This window comes from Engystomops pustulosus, chromosome 2, assembly GCF_040894005.1.
Source record: "Engystomops pustulosus chromosome 2, aEngPut4.maternal, whole genome shotgun sequence".
NCBI classification, from domain to species: Eukaryota; Metazoa; Chordata; class Amphibia; order Anura; family Leptodactylidae; genus Engystomops; species Engystomops pustulosus.
Genome location: NC_092412.1, coordinates 91,209,784 through 91,237,120, shown reverse-complemented (window position 1 = coordinate 91,237,120; position 27,337 = coordinate 91,209,784). Strand labels below are relative to the sequence as shown.

Genomic DNA, 27,337 nt, shown 5'->3' with positions numbered 1-27,337 from the left:
GTTAAATGTTTTAAAAAATCTTTTCAAGGTTCTTTTTTTACGTATAACTGGTCAATGTTTAATAGGCCATAAATTTCTGATAATGGAATCCCAGACTAAAATTGGAAACTATGCTGCAGGAAATATTCTTCTAGCATGTTCCATATTATTTAGCGGATTAAATTTTCAAAAAGTCTGCAAGTTATTCAACATATTTGGAATGGTGGGAATATCGAGCACCTCTTACTATAGATACCAATCTCATTTTTTATTCCCTGCCATCGATATGGCATGGAGAGAAAACAAAAAAAAAAAATAAGGACAACATTGGTAACAAAGGTGTGTGTAGCCGGCGATGGACAATGCGACAGCCCTGGACATAGTGCAAACTACAGATCTTGGATTTTGAAGTTGTCCAACGTTCACAATGCACATCGTCAGTGGCTATGGAGAAACATGGCTTTGAGATTTGCCTCAACAGACTAATTGATAATGGGTTCCTCATCTGTATGTTTGCTTCAGATCGCCATGTGGGTATTAGAAAAAAACTGAAAGAGGATTACCCATGGATAAACCATCAATTTGACATTTGGCACTATGCAAAGTCTCAAAAAAAAAAAAACTTTCAGCAGCAAGTAAATTGAGAATGTGGAATTAGGAATTAGTGCCTTGGATTGATAAAATTATATTACATTTCTGGTGGTATGTACAGAATTGTGAACGAAATCCAAGAATGCTACAAGAGAAATGGTTTTCGATACTTCACCTTGTAGCCAACACTCAAGAATGGGAAGGTGATTTGTAAAGCAAATGCAGTCATGACCCTTTGGAAGATGATGACCGTGATTTATTGTGGTAAAAAAAAAAGGGCTACCACCACACAACAATCTTGAGAGAATTGTAAAACAAGAACAACTGATAAAAGAAATACCACATCTTGTTCATAATTGCCACACCGGAAAACTTGAAAATTTCCATAGTCTAGCACTAAAATACCGATCAAAACGCATTCACTTTGGTATTGATTCATTGGAGGCATGAACAAAATTGGCTGCTCTGACACACAACTACAATGTGGGTCGCCCACAAGCAGTTGTGCGATTTGAAAAAAAAAATTCTGAACCACAAGGTACAAAAAGAACCACCATGGTAATACCAAAGGGTAAATCACGTTGGTTCGTAAGGGATGTTTACGAAAAGGTCAATGTAGATTACTTGGAAGAATTATCCATCAATGTTTTAAGACTGGTGAAAGGAGAAGTATCTACTGAATGGACTTCCAGAACTCCCACTTTGCCTCCAAATCTGGAAAATCAAGAGCGTCCGAACAAGGAAGAGATCAAGAGACATCGCCTGACTTGATTTAGATGTTCTGAAGACCATTTTAATCTATAATATTGTAAATTAAAGTATGTTTTATTGCAATCTATGTGACAGTTTTAACCATTTGTTACAATGTTTAATTAAAAGTTGATAGTTTTTACTAACCAATCATATAGCATGTTGTATTTTATTTCAATATTTTACTATAGTCAGCATTATCAGTAAGTAGTACTGTTATTTATATATTCCTTTACAGCGGCCATTTTGAACAAGATAACCATTTATGAGCAAAAAAGAGTTAATTTTAAAGTCAACTTACAACATGAAGGACTGTTTTTAGTGAGAGATTAAAATCTCTAATAGACACACATAACTTATACTTCAATTGAAAAAGCACAATACTAGCAGGAAAAACACAAATATATAGTACACTATTTTAGATGCAAAATATAAATCTTTATTAAATAACTTATAACATAAATAGTCTTACATTTTTATGAAATATTATTAATAAATTGTAACATTGTTGAAACAAACAACGGAGAACCAATGAACGTTTGGTTTTAAATGTGATGTAAAGTTTTTTACATTAATTTTATTGTAAAGCAAAAAATTCGGCAGGGTCATCAACACACGGTTGAAAACCAACATACTGGTCATCCAGGTCTGGGTAGGCAGGCATCTCTCACATTTTTGAAAACACAGGATGGGATTGGCCTTCTGTTACCAACACCCAGATAACCATGGATCCAAGTAGTAAACGCTCTATAGCATGTTTTGCGAATACATCTGCCAAAAATAAATCAATATTAATAAACTTTTTGGACATAGTGCAAGACATAGTAATAAAAGCATTACTTGAAAATGTATCAATCAATTCATACAGTTTTTCATTATCTCTTTTGGATATCTTGCAATGGAAAGATTCATTGTAGACATACAATGATTTAAAAACTGTCCATGTTGATATGCTGGACATGCCGCTGAAAGCCGTTATTATAAAAATTGCTCTGATTATTATGGTTACTAATAATGAGTTTAATTTGCATGACATAACATGAACATACACACATTGTTAGAAAAATTATTGAAATCTTTCCATAGCACAAAATCATGCAGACATGTATGAATTGATTATGTGGAACAATTGTTTTGACTTTTGTCATGCCATTGGTCAATGTCAACTATATCTTACATTACCTGTGAAATATTTTTTGGGTTGGTGGACGCATAAACTGACCGGCTAAACGAACATTTATGGTGGTAGTGTCTGGTCTTTTACAGTAGATGTTAAAAAGATCATGTTGAATGATGCAAGTAAAGGATTCTAAATAGGGATCTATGTTCTTTATTTCTTGCCAACATATCGACTCTATATTAGTTGGCAGGTACACCAAGATGTGTTTGTTGTTCTATCCTCCTCTTCTGTATCATAAAATACAACATATTGAGGAATCTCACTGATCCTGGGGTTGACTGGAAAACAGCTCAATGTTGATGTTTTTCCAGATAATTTCATGTCTCAATTAGATTATCCATCTGTAACAATAACAACAAAAGGATAATATTAATAGAAACTTGCAGTTTAGGAGAAAAAAAATGAAAATAGTCTGCCAAGATATTTACCGCAGTAGAAAAATCCTCTTGGGAGATACCATGTGGGTGCTGTGTCTCCATTAATTCCGGTGATGATCTGGTTCTAGCTTGTTCAATTACTGGTGGAACACCCTCATCAAAAAGAACCTACAACAAGTAAAAAGTATTCATGTATTAAAATTTAACATTTTAAAATTATGTTTATATTTTGAAACTGAAATATATTAATATCCTTCTTTATTGTATTTTATATATAGGCATTATACATCTTATGTACAAAACCACTTCTACAGTTTGTTTCATCAGTTGAATTTGTATGCAAGTCAGAATGATATGTCTTATAATTGTAAACACAGCCAAATTTTTTACATAAAAAATATTCAAAGTCTTGGAATTGCAATGGTCAACGCCTCCCCATGTGTTAGCCGTAAAGTCGAATATCATCATCCATGTCTCCATTATATATAGCCATCCCGCCTCCAATACTATATATGGCCCGTAAACCCATTGCAGTACATAGCTAGCCCGATATCTCTATCATAAAGGCAAATATCCTACAATAACAAAATCATCAGCAAGTCACCAGTAACTCTGACCTCTGGTGAAGCTCTCTGGATTTGACAATATTCCCAGTCTGCAATGATCAGCTGTAAGGTTTATGTAATGAAGCTTTGTTGCTAATCCTTGGTCCAATTACAGCAAAAATTTGGGAATCTACAATTGGCACAGGTGTAAAAATGTGTTAGGTGTCGATCTACGATAAAATATACTGTTTCGACCTAACGTACATACTAATTCAAATCTATTCAAATACAAACTTATGTAACCCTGGGACTGCTTGTAGTGATTATACTAACTTGTAGGCCAAAATCGTCTTCAACGTAACAGGCAATGATGTCATAATTTGTTTCAACCATAATCTCTTGATTTTCACCAATAGTTGCAACAAATTCAAGATGGGACGGGATCGAGTCCTACAGAACGACAAAAAATAAATGTATTTATTGAAAAAAAACTACTTATTGTGGGCGGTTATTGACACATGTGCCTTAGTATAATACAAAGTAGCGCATAACATTTATATGATGAATGAATAATGTTATTTTACTGCTGCTGCACATGTTATTGACCGCTGCCCACGGTGCAACACCAACAGCAAATGTCCTTCAAAGGTGGTGTCAACAAGCTACGTTTGAAGGTATATGTTGTCTAAAAGACGAGTGTGATTATGTTAGGAAACAAAAGGACAAAGCATCTTACCCGGCTAATGATAAGTATTGAAGCTACATTTACACTCGCAACGTCATTATGTTCTTTCGATGAACTGGACGAATTGTTGTAATCCTATAAAACACAATACATTGTATTATAATAAAGGTTCATAAAAAAAAACTTTGGTTTATAAAATAACTTACCATTTTTTTAATTTAATTCTAGAATATCCAGTACCAGAATACTACTAACAGTAATCTGAAAAATTAAAAACATTTATTCTATCAAGATTACATTATTTATTTTGAATAGAAAGGCAACAGTGACTCAAATCGCCACACATTATAACCAAGGTAGGCAGAAGAGCATCTCTGAACGCACAGTACGTCAAACTTTGAGGCAGATGGGCTACAGCAGCAGAAGACCACACCGGGTGCCACTCCTTTCAGCTAAGAACAGGAAACTGAGGCTACAATTTGCACAAGCTCATCGAAATTGGACAGTAGAAGATTGGAAAACCGTCTGGTCTGATGAGTCTCGATTTCTGCTGCGACATTTGGATGGTAGGGTCAGAATTTGGCATCAACAACATGAAAGCATGGATCCATCCTGCCTTGTATCAACTGTTCAGGCTGGTGGTGGTGGTGTCATGGTGTGGGGAATATTTTCTTGGCAGTCTTTGGGCCCCTTGGTACCAACTGAGCATCGTTGCAACGCCACAGCCTACCTGAGTATTGTTGCTGACCATGTCCATCCCTTTATGACCACAATGTACCCAACATCTGATGGCTACTTTCAGCAGGATAATGCGCCATGTCATAAAGCTGGAATCAACTGTGTGATGCCATCATGTCAATATGGACCAAAATCTCTGAGGAATGCTTCCAGCACCTTGAATCTATGCCACGAAGAATTGAGGCAGTTCTGAAGGCAAAGGGGGTCCAACCCGTTACTAGCATACCTAATAAAGTGGCCGGTGAGTGTATATATTTATATGTCATTGGTGTCAGTGGGTAATAATAAATATATATATACACACTCATTGGTGTCAGTGGGTATATCTGTGTATATATGGGTGGTAGTGGGAGCATAGACTATCGTTGGTGTAAGTGGGAGGGCGCCAGCAACCAGGACAAAAGGAGTTATCTCAGTAAGTCTACATATTTTGTAATAAGTGTAAATGGTGAAAGTACTTGTCAGAATGCATTGGACCCAATTACAGTCATGTGCTATGGTGACACAACCCCTTTTAGGTCTTCCTTCTAGCTTTACTGAGGTGCTTGTTGTCAACCGAACCTTGAAAGCATCATCAAATTTCGGGGTCATATCTTTTCTTCATATGTCTCTTTATCACCAACCAATCTCCAGGTTGAAGCTAGTGAGATAATAAAAGATTATCTAGAACGGAAGAGAAAACTCAAAAACATACTTTAGTACATTGTATGTGTAAGTTTATCATGTAGTCTGAATATTGTGAATAACAACATTCTAATCTAGGAACCAAACCAATATAAATCTCATAAAGACTCAGTCCTGTCTTTTTACTGGCCTATATCTTACTGGAAAGGCTAATGGCTATTGGTAGGCTCTCGATCCATGGCTTTCCGCTCTCCACCATTGCCTTTGGAATCTTTAGTTTCAGAGTCCTAATCAACCTCTCAAGCTTCCTGCTACTTTGTGGATGGTGTGGGATGTGAACTGCCTAATCTATCCCTAAAGCTTAACTTATCTTGTTATCTTGAGAAGTGGGTACCTTTGAGCACTTCTGATCACTCATACCTGTAGACCTCTATGACAGGGGTTTTTGTTCTGGCTTTTGGCCAACCGGAACATAAAACAAAGTGCTCCAAAACATAAGGTACAACATAAAGGAAAGGTACAAAATGTCTTGGGTATGCCAGGGTGGCACCTACACAGTCTGTAGCACAGAGGCCACTACACCAAATACTGGAGCATCTGGATGTTTTAAACTGGTGGGTATAACCATGTGTTACCTTTGTCGCAATAGGTTGTAAAGTTCTTGATAAGCAGAGTACATTGTCAACAGATCAGAATGGCATTTTCTTGCTGTATCGTCTCCTGGGCCTTATGGGCCACATAATCATGGCCTTCCGTGAAAGGAAAAAATGGGTGGAAATCAAATACCTGGATTTTCTCCCCCTTTCCTCCAAAGGCAGTAAGTCAACTGGATACATATAAAAGACATTGCTCAAAAAAAAAGAAGACATTGTTAACATTATTAAGCATTTTATCTTTTTTCCTTTGCTGTCCTTGGCTTAGAGCCAATAATTCTTAATGCTGTTGACCTTGGCTGACTGGTCTTTTTGAAATTATCTTTTTCTGTGTATAGAATTTTTGAGCAATTTCTTCAATCATAAGACATTGCTTTTAAACATAAACAATATACTGGAATGTTCCACGGGCTTCCACAAACTTGAGCTCTAAACTTTCTCTAGAATAAAGTATCAAGTAGACATACATTTCACTAGGGAAAATCACTGGTTATACATTAAAGGGGTATTCACATCTGGGCATTTACATTTAATTTAATTCATTTGCCATATGTAAACATTTCTTCAATTAGAAGTTATTTTAAAAAAATGTTCCTGTGTGAAGATAATTTCTGATAAATGTAGTCATGTTGTCCCTTAGAAACGGGAGCTTCCTCGTATACGACCACCTCACACTCTGGCAGCGGTGGCCAGACATGCGCTATTGAGCCCTGCCTGACCACCTAGCTTCAGCAATCATTACCGCAGGACGGCTGTGGTCCAAGCAGTAACTCCCAGACATTTTATATACAAAAACCTTTTGTTTCTTTGTGCAATCACTCCAGCAGAGGTGGTCGTATCTAAGTCTTGTTTCTAAGGGACCATATCACTACATTTATAAGAAATTATCTTCACACAGGTAAAAAAATTTTAATAACATCTAATTGAAGAAATGTTTATATATATCAGATTAATGAATCTGAATTTGAATGTCCAGATGAGAATACCCCTTCAAGATAATAGAACCTTGATTTTGAAGTTGTACAAGCTCTCTGGGATAGAAACCACAAAAGGGACAAGTTTAAAACAAATAAAAGGTCCTCAACAAATTAAAAACAGAACATTTGGAACTCTGCTCTACTTTTTGAGCATATAACTACTGTATGTACGTCTGAAGAAACCTGGCCACCTGGTGCCAAGACTTTCCACATGTATTACTTATGTGTGAAGACAAATAAAAATGTAGATGCAAAAATACAAAAAGTACAGCATTTGAGCCAGTAAGAGTGTGTGTGTTCTAGACACTAGTTGCAACTACTTGCTCTAAAATCATGAGATTCTACTTCTGTAAACAGAGAATCCTCAATCTCAATGGATACACTTTCTTTTTGGGGCAATGGAGTTCAACTTCTGGAAATCAACCTGGAAATGTCCCTAAACCTGTGTATATGAATATCTCAAATTAACTACTGAATATATGTCCTCAGGAATATAACTCCACAGGACTAATAAGAGAAAACAATAAAACACAATGCCCACTAAGTAAAACAAATGAAATTCTCACAAATAGACTAAATAGTTTCTAATGTTACTGGTTATCAACTCTAATGACTTATAACTTGAGTAAATACAATTGGCTTTATAAAGAGTTTTCTCTAATCTTTCTCTTCACTGCTGCTGGGGGGGAACTCATAGTCTCCCCATTGACCTTGGGTCTAAAAACACAGTACAACAATGTGCTGTAAGCTTAGGGCTGGAATGCTGCCACCCCTGTCTTACCTCAGCATGCAGCTCTGTGAGGTTGTGAAATCACAACCTCATGACCTCTCATGACGAATTATCAGGAGTCTGGTGCTTCCCCCACGTGCCACTTCGATACTATTCCTCTCTAACCAGGGCCGATTCTAACATATATTTGCTGCCTGAGATGAATATTAAATTGCTGCCCCCCCCCCCCTGCACCCTGTTCAGTAAATGCTGAAAACTGTGTGACTGACTACAGGTTCTGAGAGACATTGGTGGCGTCTAGTACCTTATGGATGACAATCTCTTCCATCAGTAGAACTTTATTCCGGGTTCTTCCATTCATGACGTATTACTGCTGAATTCACAGCCGGATATCTTTAGCTCCGTGCAGCACATCTCCACCCGGCATCCCTAAAAATACCAAAGTCACTTACAGTATAAAGTCTCCTGGATAACAACACTGTGCTCCTAAATGATATATACCCCTCACAACACAACTGACCACACTCTCCATATATATAAATATTCTACTGGAATGATAGCATGTACAGCACCAATCAATATACAACACCCTCAATTTATTAATACAGACCACCCATCATTTGGTCTACATGATACAAAGTAATCTATTGTATCCTATAACTAATACATCCCACCCTGTTATTATGTTACATATGATTTTATGTTCCGTGCTACTCTGACCAATGTAAATATATAGCACCCCTAATGAATATATTATATATATATATATATATATATATATATATATATATATATATATATATATATTGTGAGACACTGAAGGGGTTGACTGTGGATGGGTGGTATGTTTTCCCTAGGTTTTGCTGTTATGCGAGGCCTTAGTGCTGAGGTTGTGTTGTCCAGCACCTTGGACACAGGTGGTGGGAACAGCCCAATCAGCCTCATAAAGCCGCTCAGCAGAGCTGAGAGTGTGGTCTCTCTGGAAGGAGGCTGGAGAGCACGCAGCCTTGACCTCTGTGCCTGGAGCAGCAAAAGTGTTTTTGTTAGTGGTGAGTCAGAGAACCATTGTTTAGTTAGCACCCTGACGGGTAGGATATTATTTTGTTTTTGATGCCTGAATGTAAAGGCTGTTTATTTTGTTCCTGCTGAAATAAACACAGGCTAGACCTGTTTTGGACTGTACCTTGGTGTCACTGTCTTGAACTGCATCACAGCACCCCGCTACCACGGTCTCTACTGGGCCAAATCTCCCACTAATATATATTTAATTATTTTTATAAAGCCCTGCTCTCATATAAATTAAAGGTCTCGTTATTAACCCCCCCCCCCCAATTCAATTATATACAGCTCCCATATACAGATCGGCGCAAATTGGAAATATTCGGGTAAAGCGATGGAAAAACACGATTTGGGCCCTTAGTAAATGACCCCCAGTACCTCAATATTTCAACCGCTGCAGCACTAATCAGTCAGTAGAATGACCTAAGTTGCCAATGACACTACAAACAATTTATTAAACTTTGGAGTACGAGACCCGCCACTCAGGCGTGGCCTGTGAGTTGGCGCGGATGTGGAAACAAACTAAATAAGCGACCAAAGACACAGGTAAGACAGATTCAAAGAGATCAGTGAACTTACCATATTCAATTGAGTTAATCATACTTGAGATATGCCGATTTCAATGGCCCCACAGCTCCTCAAGTGCGGTCCTGGGTTTCAGCAGCATCTTTCAGGTTTCCCTTTCTTACACGACCTCAGGTATTCTAATACTTTACAAAGGCTGCTGAGTGAGCTCAAAGAAATCCTACCAAAACCTTTATATTGTTACTGTATATACCTTCAAGTCTTTCTTCCAGAACCCCATGGTAATTATGTTAGGATTCCAAGTTGAATCCTTCTGACGAACGCCTTCACATCACCAACAGCATACACCCTGCACAACATCTCACCCATACATCACCATCACCACTGCAGCATACATATTGGAGAGCACCTCAGCCGCACATCCCTGGCCCCACTTCAGCATACACCCTACAGAGCATCTCCCCAGCACCTCACTGCTACCACTCTAGCATACACCACGCAGAGCATCTCATGCACACATCACCACCAATCCCAACATGCACACTACAGAGCATCAGGAACTTGGGGCTAAAGAAGATAGGAGCTGCTTTGGCAGCAATCTTAGGGCAGACTCTGTATAGGTGCAGAACTGCAGCAAGCCTGATGGAGGGAGATTATCCTCTGGTAGCAGAGAGCAGCAGTATGCTGCTGTCTGGAGGCCTTTTGTCCTGTATCCTCTGAGAAAGATCTGGAACTTCCAGCCAGAAGGAGCACTGCGCTGTCACGGATTTTTCCGTCTTGTCCCGCCCCCGAGTCCCGCCTCCGTCCTGCTCAGGATACAGAGAAGCCAGGGGGCGGGGTGCAGCGTCCTCCTCCTCTCCAGCTCCCGGGCTGTCTGCTGCAGAGCCGGCACCTCCCCCATCCCCTCCCCTGGGAGGCAGAGCCCTCCCTGTCCTCAGGCTGCCACTCTGCACAGGATGCAGGCACATGGATGGATGGATGGAGCAGTGCAGAGTGTCATATTCTCTGCACTGCCCCTGCACAGCAGCCCCAGGGGATCAGCCTCCGTGCAGGCAGGAGCTCTCCAGCACTGCTACATCATCCCATCATCCTGCCCCCACCTCCTCCTGCTCCTCACTGAAGTTCGTCTGATGAAGCAGAGCCGAGTGTGTGCAGCTGCTGCAGTGTGATAACAGGTACTCTACAGTGACTGCAGGCAGCAGCTAAAGGGTTAAACACTTCACTTTCCCCCATAGACCCCCTGCCCCCATCCCTAATCCCCCCAGTGCCCTTCTATTCTGTTTTTATTGTACCATATACTTAATCCCTTAACCCCTTAAGGACGCAGGGTTTTTCCTCTCATTTCTCGCTCTCCAACTTCAAAAATCCATAACTTTTTCATTTTTACGTGTACAGACCTGTATGAGGGCTTATTTTGTGCGTAACAAATTTTACTTTCCCGTAATGTTATTTATTTTAACATGCCGTGTACTGCGAAGCTGCAAAAAAATCCAAATGTGGAAAAATTGAAAAAAAACCGCACGTGCATCACGTTCTTGTGGGCTCAGTTTTTACGATTTTGACTCTGCACTCAAAATAACACGCCTACTTTATTCTTTGGTTCGGTGCGATCGCGGTGATACCAAATTTATACAGGTTTTATTGTGCTTTAATACATTTTCAAAAATTAAACGAATGTGTACAAAAAAGAAAAAAAAAATTTTGCCATCTTCTGACGCTAATAACTTTTTCATACTTTGGTGCAGGAAGCTGGGGGAGGGGTCATTTTTCGCGAAATGAGGCGACGTTTTCATTGCTACCATTTTGAGGTCTCTGCGACATTTTGATCATTTTTTATTTCATTTTTTATGTGATGTAAAAAGGTGTTAAAGTCGCATTTCGGACATTTGGGCCCCATTTCCCGCCCCGGAGGTCACCGCCGCCCGTAACCGTTTTTATATTTTGATAGATCGGGAATTTTGGGACGCGGCGATACCTAATATGTTTGTGATTTTTACTGTTTATTATGTTTTATATCAGTTCTAGGGAAAGGGTGGTGATTTGAACTTTTAATATTTCATAAATTTTTTTATTTTTTAAACTTTTTTTTTTCTTTTTTTTTCACTATTTCTTAGACCATCTAGGGTACATTAACCCTAGATGGTCAGATCGCTTCTACCATATACTGCAATACTTCTGGCTCATTGTAATGAATCTGCAGAAGCCATGTAGCCTTGTGTCAAAAGACCCGAGGCTACCACGACAACCGATCGCCTCACCCCGATGACGTTTGGGGGCACGGCGATCGTAGAAAAGATGGCGGCGCCCGCGCACCGCCTTCTTTTAAACGCCACCGGCGACTTTGCCGGCGACAATGACCGACCGCGGTTATTAGCGGTGGGGGTTTTCTGCACCATGCAAAACCCCCCACCTTGTATGAAGAGGACTCAGCCTGTGAGCCCTCTTCATACACTCCTTATACCTCTGCGTCGTAGAGCTACGGCGCAGGGCGTTAAGGGGTTAAAGGGGTTTTCCCACAAATACAAGTTAGGACCTATCCATAGGACAGGGCTTAACCTGCTGATGTGTGGGGGTTTCAGTGATGTGACCCCCACAGATCATGAAAACGAGGGGTCTGTTGGGGTCCACATAAGGAACATGTCATCGCTCTATGACAGTAATGGAGCAGAATGGTCATGCACGGCCGCCTGCTCCATTACTCTGACGGAGCGACGAGGGGTCCGTTGGAGGTATGTAGGATCCCTCGTTTTCATGATCTGTGGGGATCTCATCACTGAGACCCCCACTGATCAGCAACTTAGGCCCGATCCTGTGGATAGGAACTAATTTGTATTTGCAGGAAAACCCCTATAAGGACCTGGCCCTTTTTAATTTTTGCGTTTCCATATTTCACTCCCCACTTTCAAAAATCAATAACTTTTTTATTTTTCCACGTACAGAGCTGTGTGCGGCCTGTTTCTGCGTAACAAATTATACTTCCTAGTGACAGTATTAAATATTCCAGGCCCTGTACTGCATTGTAAAAATGGGGGAAACAGCCTGGGAGCCCCCTTTAAAGGGGGAACCCCAAGCATATTTTTGTCAAAAATTTGAAGAAAAAACGGCATGGGGTACCCTCTATTTTTCAAATCAGCCAGCTACAAAAAAGCAGCAGCAGCCTGCCATTACTGAGCTGGGATAGGCCACTGTTAGGGGGCTATCCCAGCGCAACAATAACAGCCTGCAGCCGCCCCACTACCTGACCATCTATAGACGGTCAGGTACTGGTTTGTACCCGGCTCTTCCCGGCACCCCTGGTGGCTGTGGGTACCGGGGTAATGGTATGGGCGTTAGTGTGAATTTGCCAAAAAGATTAAGGCAAACACTAAGGCCAGCCCTTAGTAATGAGCACCGTCACCTAGCCGGCACCACTACTATGGCAAACTATGAAGAGTGTCGCAAAAAAATAAATAATCACACCGTTTTCAGAAAATTTTATTGGACAGAAAACGCAGACACACCCTCGTTGACCATTTTATTTGTTAGAAATGTCGGTCATCGATGTAATCCTTCGAATCCGAAGCAGTCCACAGCAGGCACGGTCCTGGAAGACAAAAATAAAAAAAACCTACACACAAAAAAGGGCACGCAGCCACAGGGGAGGACATGCTCATTGTCTAGGGGTCGGGGGGAGACGTGCTCGTTGTCTAGGGGGGGGAATGCTCGTTGTCTGGGGGGGGGTAAATGCTCGTTGTCTAGGGGGGGGACATGCTCGTTGTCTAGGGGGGGGGACATGCTCATTGTCTAGGGGTCAGAGGGAGACATGCTCGTTGTCTAAAGGGGGGGAAATGCTCGTTGTCTAGGGGGGGGGGACATGCTCATTGTCTAGGGGTCAGGGGGAGACATGCTCGTTGTCTAGCGGGGGGCATGCTCGTTGTCTGGGGGGGACATGCTCGTTGTCTGGGGGGGCATGCTCGTTGTCTGGGGGGGACATGCTCGTTGTCTGGGGGGGGACATGCTCGTTGTCTGGGGGGGGACATGCTCGTTGTCTAGGGGGAACATGCTCATTGTCTAGGGGGAGTGGAATATGCCCCCCAATTAAATACATAATAATACATAATAAAACATTGGTGCCAGTGGATGCGTTGGAGGTATGAGCAGTGGCGTGGCCAGGGGGTGTGGTTAGGGGGCGTGGCTAGGGTGTGGCTTCTGTGGGTAAAAAAATCGCCGCTTCGCCATTTTGTCCCTCTTTCTCCTCCACAAAAGTTGGGAGGTATGCAGCTGTATAAGCTGAAATAGTGAGGAAGAGGGAACACACTAGGGCACATTTACTAACCTGTCCAGAGAAGTTCCCTGAAAATGCATTGTCCGACACACTAAGATCGAGCGCCCGATGTCCTGCATGTGTCACTTCCTCGCTCAGGTCCGACGGAGTTCACCTACCACTTCCTGGTGTTTGTAAGTACATTGTCTTGCGACACAATTTAAATCCCGCGCTCAGTCCGAATCAGTCGGATTGTCCGATGTCACCCCCCCCCGGCCCCCGCTTTCTGCTGCATGAAAGTTAGCGCTGCTGCGCCAAAATCCCATCGGAACGGCCCCAGGGGAGGCTGGTGGAGACTCTGGAGCATCCTCAGGGGAGGCCGGTGGAGACTCTGGAGCGGCCTCAGGGGAGGCCGGAGCAGCCATGGGAAGCTGAGGAGTCACCGGAGCAGCCATGGAGTCCCCGGAGCAGCTTCTGAAAAAGCCAGAGCAGCACTGGCAAGCTGCAGAGGCTGAGGCGACTTCTGGAGAGCCGCTGGAGCAGCCTGGAGAATCTGGGGCAGCCTCAGGGGAGGCAGGAGCAGCCGTGGAGTCCCGAGAGCAGCTTCTGAAAAAGCCGGAGCAGCACTGGCAAGCTGCGGAGGCTGGGGCTCACGGGAGCAGCACTGGCAAGCTGCGGAGGCTGTGGCGCCACGCGAGCAGCACTGGCAAGCTGCGGAGGCTGGGGCTCCACGGGAGCAGCACACTGGCAAGCTGCAGAGGCTGGGGCGCCACGAGAGCAGCACTAGCAAGCCGCGGAGGCTGGGGCGCCACGGGAGCAGCGCTGGCAAGCTGTGGAGGCTTGGGTTCCGCTAGAGCAGCTCTAGGAAGCTGCGGAGGCTTGGACACCGCTGGAGCAGCTCTGGGAAGCTGCGGAGGCTTGGGCACCGCTGGAGCAGCTCTGGGAAGCTGCGGACTCATGGGAGCAGCTCTGGGAAGCTGCGGAGTCACCAGAGCAGCCGTGGAGTCCCCGGAGAAGCTTCTGAAAAAGCCGGAGCTGCACTGGCAAGCTGCAGAGGCTGAGGCAACTTCTGGAGAGCCGCTGGAGCAGCACTGGCAAGCTGCGGAGGCTGGGGCGCCACGGGAGAAGCACTGGCAAGCTGTGGAGGCTGGGGCACCACGGGTGCAACACTGGCAAGCCGCGGAGGCACTGGAGCAGTTGCGGGAAGCAGCGGAGACACTGGAGCAGCTGCGGGAAGCTGCGGAGACACTTGAGGAGGCTTGGGCTCCGCCAGAGCAGCTCTGGGAAGCAGCGTAGGCTTGGACACCACTGGAGCAGCTCTGGGAAGCTGCGGAGGCTTGGGCACCACTGGAGCAGCTCTGGGAAGCTGAGGCGTCGCTGGAGCAGCTCTGGGAAGCTGCAGACTCACGGGAGCAGCTCTGGGAAACTGCGGAGTCACCAGAGCAGCCGTGGAGTCCCCGGAGCAGCTTCCCACTGGCAAGCTGCGGAGGCTGGGGCGCCACGGGAGCAGCACTGGCAAGCTGCGGAGGCTGTGGCGCCACGGGAGCAGCACTGGCAAGCTGCGGAGGCTGGGGCTCCACGGGAGCAGCACTGGCAAGCTGCAGATGCTGGGGCGCCACGAGAGCAGCACTAGCAAGCTGCGGAGGCTGGGGCGCCACGGGAGCAGCACTGGCAAGCTGTGGAGGCTTGGGCTCTGCTAGAGCAGCTCTAGGAAGCTGCGGAGGCTTGGACACCGCTGGAGCAGCTCTGGGAAGCTGCGGAGGCTTGGGCACCGCTGGAGCAGCTCTGGGAAGCTGCTGACTCATGGGAGCAGCTCTGGGAAGCTGCGGAGTCACCAGAGCAGCCGTGGAGTCCCCGGAGAAGCTTCTGAAAAAGCCAGAGCTGCACTGGCAAGCTGCAGAGGCTGAGGCAACTTCTGGAGAGCCGCTGGAGCAGCACTGGCAAGCTGCGGAGGCTGGGGCGCCACAGGAGCAGCACTGGCAAGCTGCAGAGACTGGGACACCACGGGAGCAGCACTGGCAAGCTGTGGAGGCTGGGGCACCACGGGTGCAACACTGGCAGACCGCGGAGGCACTGGAGCAGTTGCGGGAAGCAGCGGAGACACTGGAGCAGCTGCGGGAAGCTGCGGAGACACTTGAGGAGGCTTGGGCTCCGCTAGAGCAGCTCTGGGAAGCAGCGTAGGCTTGGACACCACTGGAGCAGCTCTGGGAAGCTGCGGAGGCTTGGGCACCGCTGGAGCAGCTCTGGGAAGCTGAGGCGTCGCTGGAGCAGCGCTGGGAAGCTGCAGACTCACGGGAGCAGCTCTGGGAAGCTGCGGAGTCACCAGAGCAGCCGTGGAGTCCCCGGAGAAGCTTCTGAAAAAGCCAGAGCTGCACTGGCAAGCTGCAGAGGCTGAGGCAACTTCTGGAGAGCCGCTGGAGCAGCACTAGCAAGCTGCGGAGGCTGGGGCGCCACGGGAGCAGCACTGGCAAGCTGTGGAGGCTTGGGCTCCGCTAGAGCAGCTCTGGGAAGCTGCGGAGGCTTGGACACCGCTGGAGCAGCTCTGGGAAGCTGCAGAGGCTTGGGCACCGCTGGAGCATCTCTGGGAAGCTGCGGACTCATGGGAGCAGCTCTGGGAAGCTGCGGAGTCACCAGAGCAGCCGTGGAGTCCCCGGAGAAGCTTCTGAAAAAGCCGGAGCTGCACTGACAAGCTGCAGAGGCTGAGGCAACTTCTGGAGAGCCGCTGGAGCAGCACTGGCAAGCTGCGGAGGCTGGGGCGCCGCAGGAGCAGCACTGGCAAGCTGCTGAGGCTGCGGCGCCACGGGAGCAGCACTGGCAAGCTGCGGAGGCTGGGGCACCACGGGAGCAGCACTGGCAAGCTGCAGAGACTGGGACGCCACGGGAGCAGCACTGGCAAGCTGTGGAGGCTGGGGCACCACGGGAGCAACACTGGCAAGCTGCTGAGGCACTGGAGCAGCTTCGGGAAGCAGCGGAGACACTGGAGCAGCTGCGGGAAGCTGCGGAGACACTTGAGGAGGCTTGGGCTCCGCTAGAGCAACTCTGGGAAGCTGCGGATGCTTGGACACCACTGGAGCAGCTCTGGGAAGCTGCGGAGGCTTGGGCACCGCTGGAGAAGCTCTGGGAAGCTGAGGCGCCGCTGGAGCAGCTCTGGGAAGCTGCAGACTCACGGGAGCAGCTCTGGGAAGCTGCGGAGTCACCAGAGCAGCCGTGGAGTCCCCGGAGCAGCTTCTGAAAAAGCCGGAGCAGCACTGGCAAGCTGCAGAGGCTGAGGCAACTTCTGGAGAGCCGCTGGAGCAGCACTGGCAAGCTGCGGAGGCTGCGGCGCCACGGGAGCAGCACTGGTAAGCTGCAGAGGCTGGGGCGCCACGGGAGCAGCTCTGGGAAGCTGCGGAGGCTTGGACACCGCTGGAGCAGCTCTGGGAAGCTGCGGAGGCTTGGGGGCCGCTGGAGCAGCTCTTGGAAGCTGCGGACTCATGGGAGCAGCTCTGGGAAGTTGCGGAGTCACGGGAGCAGCTCTGAGAAGCTGCAGAGTCACGGGAGCAGCTCTGGGAAGATGCAGAGTCACCGGAGCAGCTCTGGGAGGCTGTGGAGATTCTGGGAACACCGGGAACAGGCAGGACAGGCGAGGTAGCCGAACTTCAGATGGTTCAAACCTGGACCGGATTTTTGCCAGAAACTTGGTATGGGTAACCATGTCTGGGTCACCACTATCCCATAGCGGAGTAGCCCAGTCCAGCGCCTCTCCAGTAAGCAGAGAAAAAACAAATGCCAACTTTGTGCGTTCGGGGGTGGACCGGGAGAACATCAGTTTGATGTACAACGAACATTGGGCAACAAAGCTCCTGCAAAAATTGGGGTTGCCATCAAATTTGTTGGCATCAATAAATCTGGTCCAGAGTTCGCTGCCAAAAACATGGCTGGGAGACAGAAGAACAAGGAGGAGTCGCAGGAGCCTGCGGCTGGGAGGCAATAATCTGCAGGGTGGCAGCGAGTTTGTCCAGGAGTTCTTTTTGCACAGCAATCTCTTGCTGGGCAATAGTGCTGGGAAGGTCACCCAGAAGCTGGTATGGATTCTTGACACTGTCCATGGCTTTTGCAGAGATCATGACCAGGGCCGGATCTTACTGTCACAATCTCGGGGAATAGACCCTTAAAGAGATAAAGATGCCAGCCGCAACCCGGGAGCGGAGTCTAAGTGGTCTCCTGGTCTTTGTCAGAGCCCGCCCAAAGCGGGATGGTCTTGCTGCGGCGGGGAGCCACCAGGTTGCTCCACGGGTGCGACTAGGCCTGCGGTGGCAGCCAAGGTAGGGACACAGGGCAGGAAGGACCACGGGAAGGCAGGACCACAGAATGGCAGGACCATGGGATGGCAGGACCTGGGATGGCAGGACCTCGGCAGGACATCTGGCAAGACCTCGGCAGGACGGCTGGCAGAACCTCGGCAGGATGGATGGCAGGACCTCGGCAGGATGGATGGCAGGACCTCAGCAGGACGGCTGTCAGGGCCTCGGCAGGACGGCTGACAGGGCTTCGGCAGGACGGCTTGCAGGGCCTCGGAACACCACCAGGATACAGGACTGCCACGGGATTACAGGACCGCCACAGGAGTACAGGACCACCACAAGAGTACAGGACCGCCACAGGAGTACAGAAACACGGGAACACCACAGGAGTACGGAAACAGGGGAACAGCACAGGAACACGGAGGCATCTGGAAACGCTCAAGGAGGCTTTCTCTTCAGTAAACTGACCTGAAGATCCAGCAGGGGATGCTGGGAGTCGCCAGGCTATAGCAGCGCCCTAGCAGCGGGAGTGCGCGGCCTGGAAGGGAGGAGGCGCGTGGACCACACGCCGGGACCTGAGCGGAGCCAGGAGCCTGGAGAGGTGAGTAAAGGCGAGGAGGAGCAGGGCAGCACAGCAAAGCACAGGTGCACCCGCAATCCGCAACATGGATCGCGGGGACTCCCGTGACAAGAACCGGACCGGGGGGCTGCGCGGCACAGCAGTACACAGGTGCCCCCGCGATCCGAGACATGGATCGCGGGGTCACCTGTGACAATATATATATTTGTTGGGCATACTGTTTGAACTTTAATGTATTTGAGCAGACTTATCTCTGCCTACTTGCTGTTGAGATGGCACAAAGGGGGAAAAGTTGCAATTCCCGGCCCTTTGACAGGCATTGCGACTATTTCAGGGCTTGCTAAATCCCCCCCCCCCCTCAATAATATTCACAATGCACCATTTCTTTAAATTTAACCTACCATGAGGAATTTACAAACAAAAGTATAACTGATGGTAGATTCCCCCTTCCTGCCTCTGCCCTAATCTGTAATTTAATAATCCTTGAATTTACCGTAACTTGTTAAAATCTTATTTTAGTAATATGTAAATTAACTTCAAAGGGTACTGTGACATGTACTAGTCTGAGCTCCCAGTGACAGTAGCCACTGCAATTAATTTACATATTACTAAAATAAAGTTGTTAACAAATTAGGTTATGTTCCAGGATTATTAAATGACAGATTAGGGGAGAGGCAGCATGCAGGAGGAATCTAGCATCAGGTCTACTTCTCATGGTGGATTCCTCATGGTAGGTTTCCTTTAACTATTCCCATATTTCAAAGAAAGGAAAAGTTATTTGTAGGTCAAAAAAAAATTCTGGGTCATCATTAATAATACTGACTGCACAACCAGTATGACAGGTTTCATGTCTATGTTTACATAAGTCTGTAAGAGCTATTAATATGTTATAGATATTAGCATTTAACATGTACATTTTAGAATTTATTTACCAGCACTAGCTTATGAGCGGGACACATACTGCCTGAATTCACAAAAAAAAACTTCAAACACATCAGCTTGATTTTTACTATTAACGTAAATGAAAATCAAGATATTAATTTTATGTCTCATTAGGAAAAGGTACCTATTAACGTGCTGGATGTTTCATGACAGTCGGAACAGGCAGTATTCTCACAGCTCTGATAACTGTTAATGAACACCCTGTTGTTTAAGTGTTTTCTTGCAGCCAATCATATTTGCCTCTGTTCCATCTTCTCCCTGGGACATTCTGAAAAGCCAGGAAGCTCACATTACTGGATGTAATTTGAGTTACAACTTTGTTATGTGCTTCTAATTCACTGATCTCAAGCTCATACCCTGCTGTTGTAAGCACTCACAGTCATGCGGATAGCTGCCTGTCATTGGCTGGTGTACCGGTGGCATAATTACCCAGGTTTTTAGAAACGCACAGGTAATTAAGTCTCATATTGTGTAATCACCAGGCCACATGTCATAGCTGAACAATGATGAGCACATTGGGCAAAACTCCAAAATTAAATGGAACTGTGTGTCTTAAAAGAAAATATAGATGGGTTGTAATGATTTATCAGCCAGATCTGTCTCTGTCACCTTCAAACACTTATGTGCCAGAATAAAAAGATTAACAATACCATAACTATGAGAGAGCTGACTTCTCTTAAGGACTACTAAATAGTGACGTCTTTATTTAAGAGAATGTAGGAAAAACATATGCATATATTGGTTCAGGTATATTATTGTGCCTGTGCTAGTTTTTTGTCTAAGTTTTCACTAAAAAAGGGTCTTTTTTTACTTGCACATGTATTTTTTCAGTGTTTTTGCCACTTTTGTGTTGCAGTGGCTTTTTGTCTGACATTTAGAAAACTGTACAGCTAAAGGTGGGCGGTAATGCTTATTCATCATTTCGACACATTAGTCGCCAACAGAATTGTTTAGACTCCAACAGAATTACATAAAATTGCACCAACAAATATAAGTTGCTTCTGTGCACACACTTTCCCAAAGTAGCACCGTTTGTGCCAAATAATTGAACAGTTTGTGTCACTACTGGATTATCTGGTACAAACTGCACATTAGTGAGTAAACTGCACAGTTTGCACCAGTTTTCATATATATCATGACTGGTCAATCATAGATAAGAGCATGCGTAGTGCGTGAAATTGTCACTGGTGGTCCAGCAACCCATATCGCGGGTCGCAGGCTCACCCGTGCCCCTCTGTCCCCGCAAGCCCATCGCCTGCGCTACTTACACAATCCGAGTCCTGCTCGAGGGCGCACGCCGGCTTCATAAGATTGGAAGGGCCAGCGCACCGCTAATTGGCGCTGGCCATTTTCAGGAATTCTTAAGCCTGCCTCTTCCTGCAAACCCTGCCAGATCTTTGTGCCTACGCCACAGAGAAAGCTCCCCTGTGATATTCCTGAGTATTCCTGCATTCCTGTGTGTTCCTGCTCCTGAGTTCCCGTGTTCCTGTGTTCTTGTTCCCAACTGCCTGGACCTCCCGTTGCTGACCCTGAATTGGACTTGACCTTGCATCTCAGCAGAAGACAGTCTCATGGTCAGGGCAGATGGCAAAGGTCCCTCGACCTCAGCTGCCACCATGAGCTAGTCGCACCTGTGGAACAACCTGGTGGTACCCCGCCACAGGAAGACCATCCTGCTTTGCGACGGGCTCTGGTGAAGACCAGGTGCCACTTAGATTCGGCTAGTATCACCTCCCGCGGTGGTCCAGAGGATCCACTGATCCCGAATCCTGACAGTAAGATCCGCCCATGGATCCCGCCAACTTTCAGAAAAGGTCTTTCTGCTTAAGTAAAGGACACATTGGCCGCTCATGACCTGCCGTCTACACTGAGTGGTCTCATCTCCTTAGCCACTCGGATTGCGTGCTGTTTAGGGAACGTACTGAGGAGTACTCAATAGTACTGCACCAAGCCTCTGTCCTTGCAGGTTGGTGTGCTGCACAAGGAGAGACTGTCTTTTTATTTACCACCACGCTTGACGTCCTCCATTCTGTTGGGTGAACCAGACTCTGGGCTGCTTCCTCCACCACTTCGTCAAGACAACTGGGCTGACCTTCTACCTTGGGCTGAGTTCTCCTACAATTCCACGGATTCAGGGTCTACTGGCTCAGCTCCATTCTTTGTGGTCTATGGGCGTATTCTTTGCCCTCCTCTTCCGCTGTCTCCTCCCTCTAAAGTCCCAGCGGTAGGGGATCTGGTGCAGGACCTCAAGTCTATTTGGGACCAGACCCACCAGTCCCTTCTACGATCTACAGACCGTACCAAGACCCAGGCTGATAAGAAACATCAAGCTGCTCCTGTCTTCTCTCCTGGTGACAAAATATGGTTATCCTCCATATCCTCTGGCTTAAGATACCCAGCTACAAACTTGGTCCCTGGTTCCTTGGTCACGTGGCCTACAATCTCCGCCTTCCTCCATCTATGCGCATCCCGAACTCCTTCCATTTCTCCCTCATGAAGCCAGTCGTCTTGAACCGCTTCTCCCAGCAATCCTCTTCTCCTGCTCCTGAGGCGGATTCCCCAGATGTCTATGAAGTTAATGAGGTTCTGGACATGAAGATCGTCAGGGGTAAGCGGTACTTTCTTGTAGACTGGAAGGGGTTTGAGCCTGAGGAGAGATCCTGGGAGCTCAAACATTTTGGAGCGGACTCTTCTCCAAAGGGTTTCTTGGGGCCAAGAAGAAGAAGAGGGGGAGGCCAAAGGGGGTGGGGGTACTGTCACGGGTGCTCTCGCAATCTCTGTCTCAGATCGGGGCACAGCCGTGTCCCTCCATGTGCCAGCGGAACTCACCTCTTCTGGCTCCAGCAGCAGTCTCTGCTGCTCCCGCGGTTCCGACGATAATTGGCGCAGGCCTTACATAAATTCCTGCCCCTTCCTGTGATCCTTGTCAAATCTTCAAACCATCCCCTGAAGAGAAAGCTCCCCTGTGTATCCAGTGTTCCTGTGTATCTTGCTGTCCAGTGTGCCAGTCCGTTCCTGTGTTCCTGATCAGTGTGCTAGTCCGTTCCTGTGTTCCTGATCCATGTGCTAGTCCGTCCCTGTGTTCCTGATCCATGTGCCAGTCCGTTGCTGTGCTCCTGATCCGTGTGCCAGCTCCTGTCTCCTGTATTACTGCCTTGGCAGCTACCGTGGACTAGTCGCACCTGTGGAACGACCTGATGGCACCCCACTGCAGAAAGACCATCCTGCTTTGTGGTGGGCTCTGGTGTAGACCAGATGCCACTTAGACTCCGGTCGCAGGTGTCGGCTAGTTCCATCTCCCACGGTGGTCCAGAGGGTCCACAGACTCACAGTCCTGACACTGGCCAAGGATGTTGTGGACTTTGTGGGTTCCTGTGCTTTCTGTGCCCAGAATAAGCCATCACGTTTCAAGCCTGCTGGTCTTCTTCTGCCGTTGCCGATACACAGATGTCCGTGGACTCATGCACTTCATCGGGAAACTCCGTATTCTGGGTGGTAACTGACCTTTTTTCGAAGATGTCCCATTTTGTTCCTCTCCCAGGTTTGCCATCTGCTCCATGTCTTGCCAGTCTGTTCTTCCGTCACATCTTTCGACTCCATGGACTTCTACAGCACATAGTCTCCGAACGTGGGGTTCAAATTCCGGCATTCTCTCTGCAATCAACTCCAAGTGAAATTAGACTTTTCTACAGCCTATCATCCCCAGTCTAATTGGCAGGTGGAAAGAGTTAATCAGACCTTGGACTGCAGTTTGTTTCTGCCTGTCAGGACGATTTGTCCACTCTGTTGCCATGGGCAGAGTTTTCTTACAACTCCTTACAGAGTCCTTGGGCTCCGCTCCATTTTTTATCAATTATGGACTGCATGCTCGCCCTCCTCTTTCTCTGTCATCAGATGTTCCTGGAGCTGTTGTGGAACTGGTACAAGACCTAAAGATCATCTGGGAGCAGACTCATCTTTCCTTATTACAGGCTTCGGCCTGAACCAAACTCCAGGCCAATAAAAGATGCGGACCTTCTCCTGTCTTTGCTCCTGGCGACAAAGTCTGGTTGTCCTCCAAGTATGTTCGACTAAAGATCCCTGGCTACAAGCTCGGTCCTCGTTTCCTGGGTCCCTTCAAGGTGCTGAGTCGCATCAATCTGTCCTACAAGCTGCGCCTTCCTCCCACCATGCACATCTCGAACTCCTTCCATTTCTCCCTGCTCAAGCCTGTCAACCTGAACCGCTTCTCCCGACATGTGCCTCCTTCCTGCTCCTGTTGCTGACTCTGACATCTATGAGGTAAAGGGGATCCTTGATATGAAGACTGTGAGGGGTAAGCTGTTCTTCTTGGTTGACTGGAAATGGTTCAAGCCGGAAGAGAGATCTTGGGAGCCCGAGGACAATATCCTGGACCATGATCTCTTGCAGAGATTTCTCCGGCCCAGGAAGAGGGGGGGGGAAGGGTGGAGGTACTGTCACGGGCGGTCTCGCGACCCATATAGCGGATCGCAGGCTCACCCATGCCCCTCTGTCCCTGCCAGAGCATCGCCTGCATTACTTACATGTCCCTGCTCCGTCTTCCTGGGCCGTGTGTGCACATTCCCGACTCCTAGGGCACGCGCGTACCTGCTTCATAAGATTTAAAGGGCCAGCGCACCACTAATTGGCACTGTCCATTTTCAGGAATTCTACTTAAGCCTGCCTCTTCCTGCAAACCCTGATGGGCCTACACCATAGAGAAAGCTCCCCTGCGATATTCCTGAGCATTCCTACGTTCCTGCTCCTTAGTTCCCGTGTTTGTGTTCCCGTGCTCCTGTGTGTTCTTGTTCCCCATGCTCCTGTGTGTTCCTGTGTTTCCGTTCCCATCTGCCTGTACCTCCCGTTGCTGACCCCGGATTGGACTTGACCTTGCATCTCTGCCGCCTGCTCTGTACAAGACTGTCTTCTGCTAAGGTACCTCGACCTCGGCTGCCACTGCGGGCTAGTCACACCTGTGGAGCGACCTGGTGGTACCCCGTCGCTGCAAGACCATCCTGCTTAGCGGCGGGCTCTGGTGAAGACCAGGTGCCACTTAGATTCCAGTCTCTGGTGTCAGCTAGCATCACTTCCCGCAGTGGTCCTGAGGATCTACTGATCCCAAATCCTGACAGTAAGATCCGGCCATGGATCCTGCCAAGGTTCCGCTTCCCGGACAGCCTGATCTTGCCACTATTGTGGTCCAGCAATCCTGGCAGATTGCTGCGAACCCCGAAGAGTGTTGATTGTTACCCAGATACCTACAATTTACTTTGGACGCCACACTAACTTCCAATAAACGCTGTTTTAATACCTTCATTGAGCTTGATCTGAGAAGGGTGAAGAAGGATCTGGAGCCGTGTGGAGAAGAGGAGCGTTGGAGGTGATTATAGAGTTTTTTTAATTTTAAGTGGGACATTATTAAGGGGGCTGGACAGTGGACATTGCTTTGGGGGCTGTGATGGGGACACTACTATGGGGGCTGGGTAGGGGACATTAGTATGGGGCATGGGCAGGGGACATTAGTATGGGGGCTTCAATGGGGACATTATTATGGGGGCCGGGTAGGGCACATTACTATGGGGGCTGCAATGGGGACATTACTATGGGGGCTGCAATGTGGACGTTACTATGGGGGCTGCGATGGGGACGTTACTACGGGGGCTGCAATGGGGGCGTTACTACGGGTGCTGCGATGGGGACGTTACTACGGGGGTTGCGATGGGGACGTTACTACGGGGGCTGCGATGGGGACATTACTATGGAGCTGCAAGGGGGACATTACTATGGGGGCTGGACAATGGACCTTACTATGGGGGCTGCAATGGGGACATTACCATATGGGCTGCACTGGGGACATTACTATGGGGACTGTGCATTTTTGAGGGGCCTCTGTTTTGGACAATTTATTAATGAGGGGTGGCTGCTGGACATTTTGTTAATGAGTATCGGGCTGCATTTCTACCCTAGGCTTATACTCAAGTCAATAAGTCAAAAATTTATTAAAAGGGGGGCCACGGAAAAAGGAGCACTATTGGCAGGGGGCTACATAAAAGGGGGCACTATAAAGGGAGCTACAGAAATGAGAAGGGGTTACATTAAAGAGGGGGGCTCCAGAAAAGGGAGCATGCACTATAAAGGGGGCTACAGAAAAGGGGGTATTTTACATTGGGGCTGCAGGTTTTTGGGCTGTGTACCACTGTCAGAGCATTCGCTCACTTAACCCCACCCCTAATCAGCTCACCATGCGCCCTTTAACCCACTACAATCGGGTTAAAATGGAGTGGCATTGGGTGATTGACTGGCCTGCGGCTCCCTATTATATATTTAATAGGGAGCCATTCAGGAGGCAGAAGAGACGGCTCTTCTTCGTGAGCGGAGTCTAAGGAGCCAGCTCACTAAGAAGAAACATAATTCCCATGACTAGCCGTCACCACCCTGCACTATCACTGTTCCTCTGCTACTGTGTAAAAATAAAAAACACAGATACTCACCTTTCCACGTTCCCCGCAGCAACTCCTCTCTCCTGATGCCACTGTATGTAGCAAAGCTGGCAGGTGATGACATCATGTGCTACATACAGCAAAAGGAGAAGATTGAGGAGTTGCCTTGGGGAACATTGAAAGGTGATTATATGGGTTTTTAATTTTACTGTGGGGGCACTATAAGAGGGGGAGCTGCTGGGGGAGCACAATAACAGCAACAGCTGTTGGGGGGGGTCACAAAAACTGGTGAGCTGCTGCTGGGGAAAGTATGCAACATCCCCCACTGGGGACCTAGCCTTTTCTCAGAGGACATGGGGGCAGCCGGGGCCCAGAATACCGGAGTGGCTGGCGATTGTGGCCTGGGGTGCGCTGATGTCACGGTGGTTGGTATGGGGACCGAAGGGCTGTCCTACAGCCTAGAAGGTCTCCAGCAGGTGGTGTGTGCAAGAAATATGCTGGGAGAGGCGGATGTACTGAATCTCCCTGTTTCAACCCCTGAATGTCTATAAGATAAGTCCCTGGGTAATAGATGGGGAAGCCCGTGGGGGTAGACAGCCGTATCCAGGGGTCAGACAGAGGCAACATTGTGCAAATCAACTCACGGTTCTTTATTGAACAGGTAGCAGGCAACGGTTAACAGCAGTTTCTAGTACTGGAATGGTCGTAGAGAGTGGTCCTCAGGAATAGTGCACCAGCCTGGTAGTAGATGCAGGCTGGGAGAGTGTGGATGGAGCTGTGTCCAAACTGTGGAAGCTGCAGCTCTGGATTGGAGACTCCCGACTCTAGTTCTGGGATTAGGTTAATTGTCAGCACTAAAGGTGTACTGAACACTGTCTCTCTCTTGACTCCAAGAGGCCTGTGGTCCCACTGCACAGAATGCTCAGATGGGTGAGATGAGAACTTCCAAAATTCGCTTGTTTATGGGCTGGTTCTTCCAGGAAATGGCAGGTAGGCTCGTTTTGGGACTTGCCATTACCATCCCCTCCAGTACACACCTTGTGGAAACATAGATGACTGGGAAGAAGAAGTCTACTAGGAGAGCAGGCAATTTCCAATTCCCAATTCCAACCTTGGCTGGAAAGGCAGAAAGGTGTTTGTTGCTTTATTATTATTGTATGTGAGAAAACCAATTTCTGTTTAGTTAGTGCTCAGACGTGCAGGTGTTTATTTTATGTTTATCTGCTACATTTCAATACCAGGGTTGGAGTGTGGACTGTGTGAGGGCTGAGTAAGGGCCGAGGCATAAGCCCTGGTTTAGGGGGAGGTATTCCATGGGCCCCTATGCACGCCACACTCGTGTCCCTCTTCAGATTGTAGGTGTGTGTTAGTGACCGGCCTACCAGACAGGTCATCATTATGTGGCGATGCTGAATGGAGACAACCCTCAACCGTCT

The 27,337-nt window shown here is 47.4% G+C and overlaps 1 long non-coding RNA gene across 1 annotated transcript; it reads right to left on the bottom strand.

Moving 5' to 3' along the window:
• Positions 1–12,265: 12,265 nt before the first annotated feature.
• Positions 12,266–27,290, bottom strand: LOC140118085 (uncharacterized). Its single transcript, XR_011853133.1, has 3 exons — positions 26,546–27,290; positions 19,586–19,729; positions 12,266–12,996 (listed from the first exon to the last, which is right to left on the bottom strand). It is a non-coding gene; the product is annotated as an uncharacterized lncRNA (long non-coding RNA).
• Between the last annotated feature and the right edge of the window lie 47 nt (positions 27,291–27,337).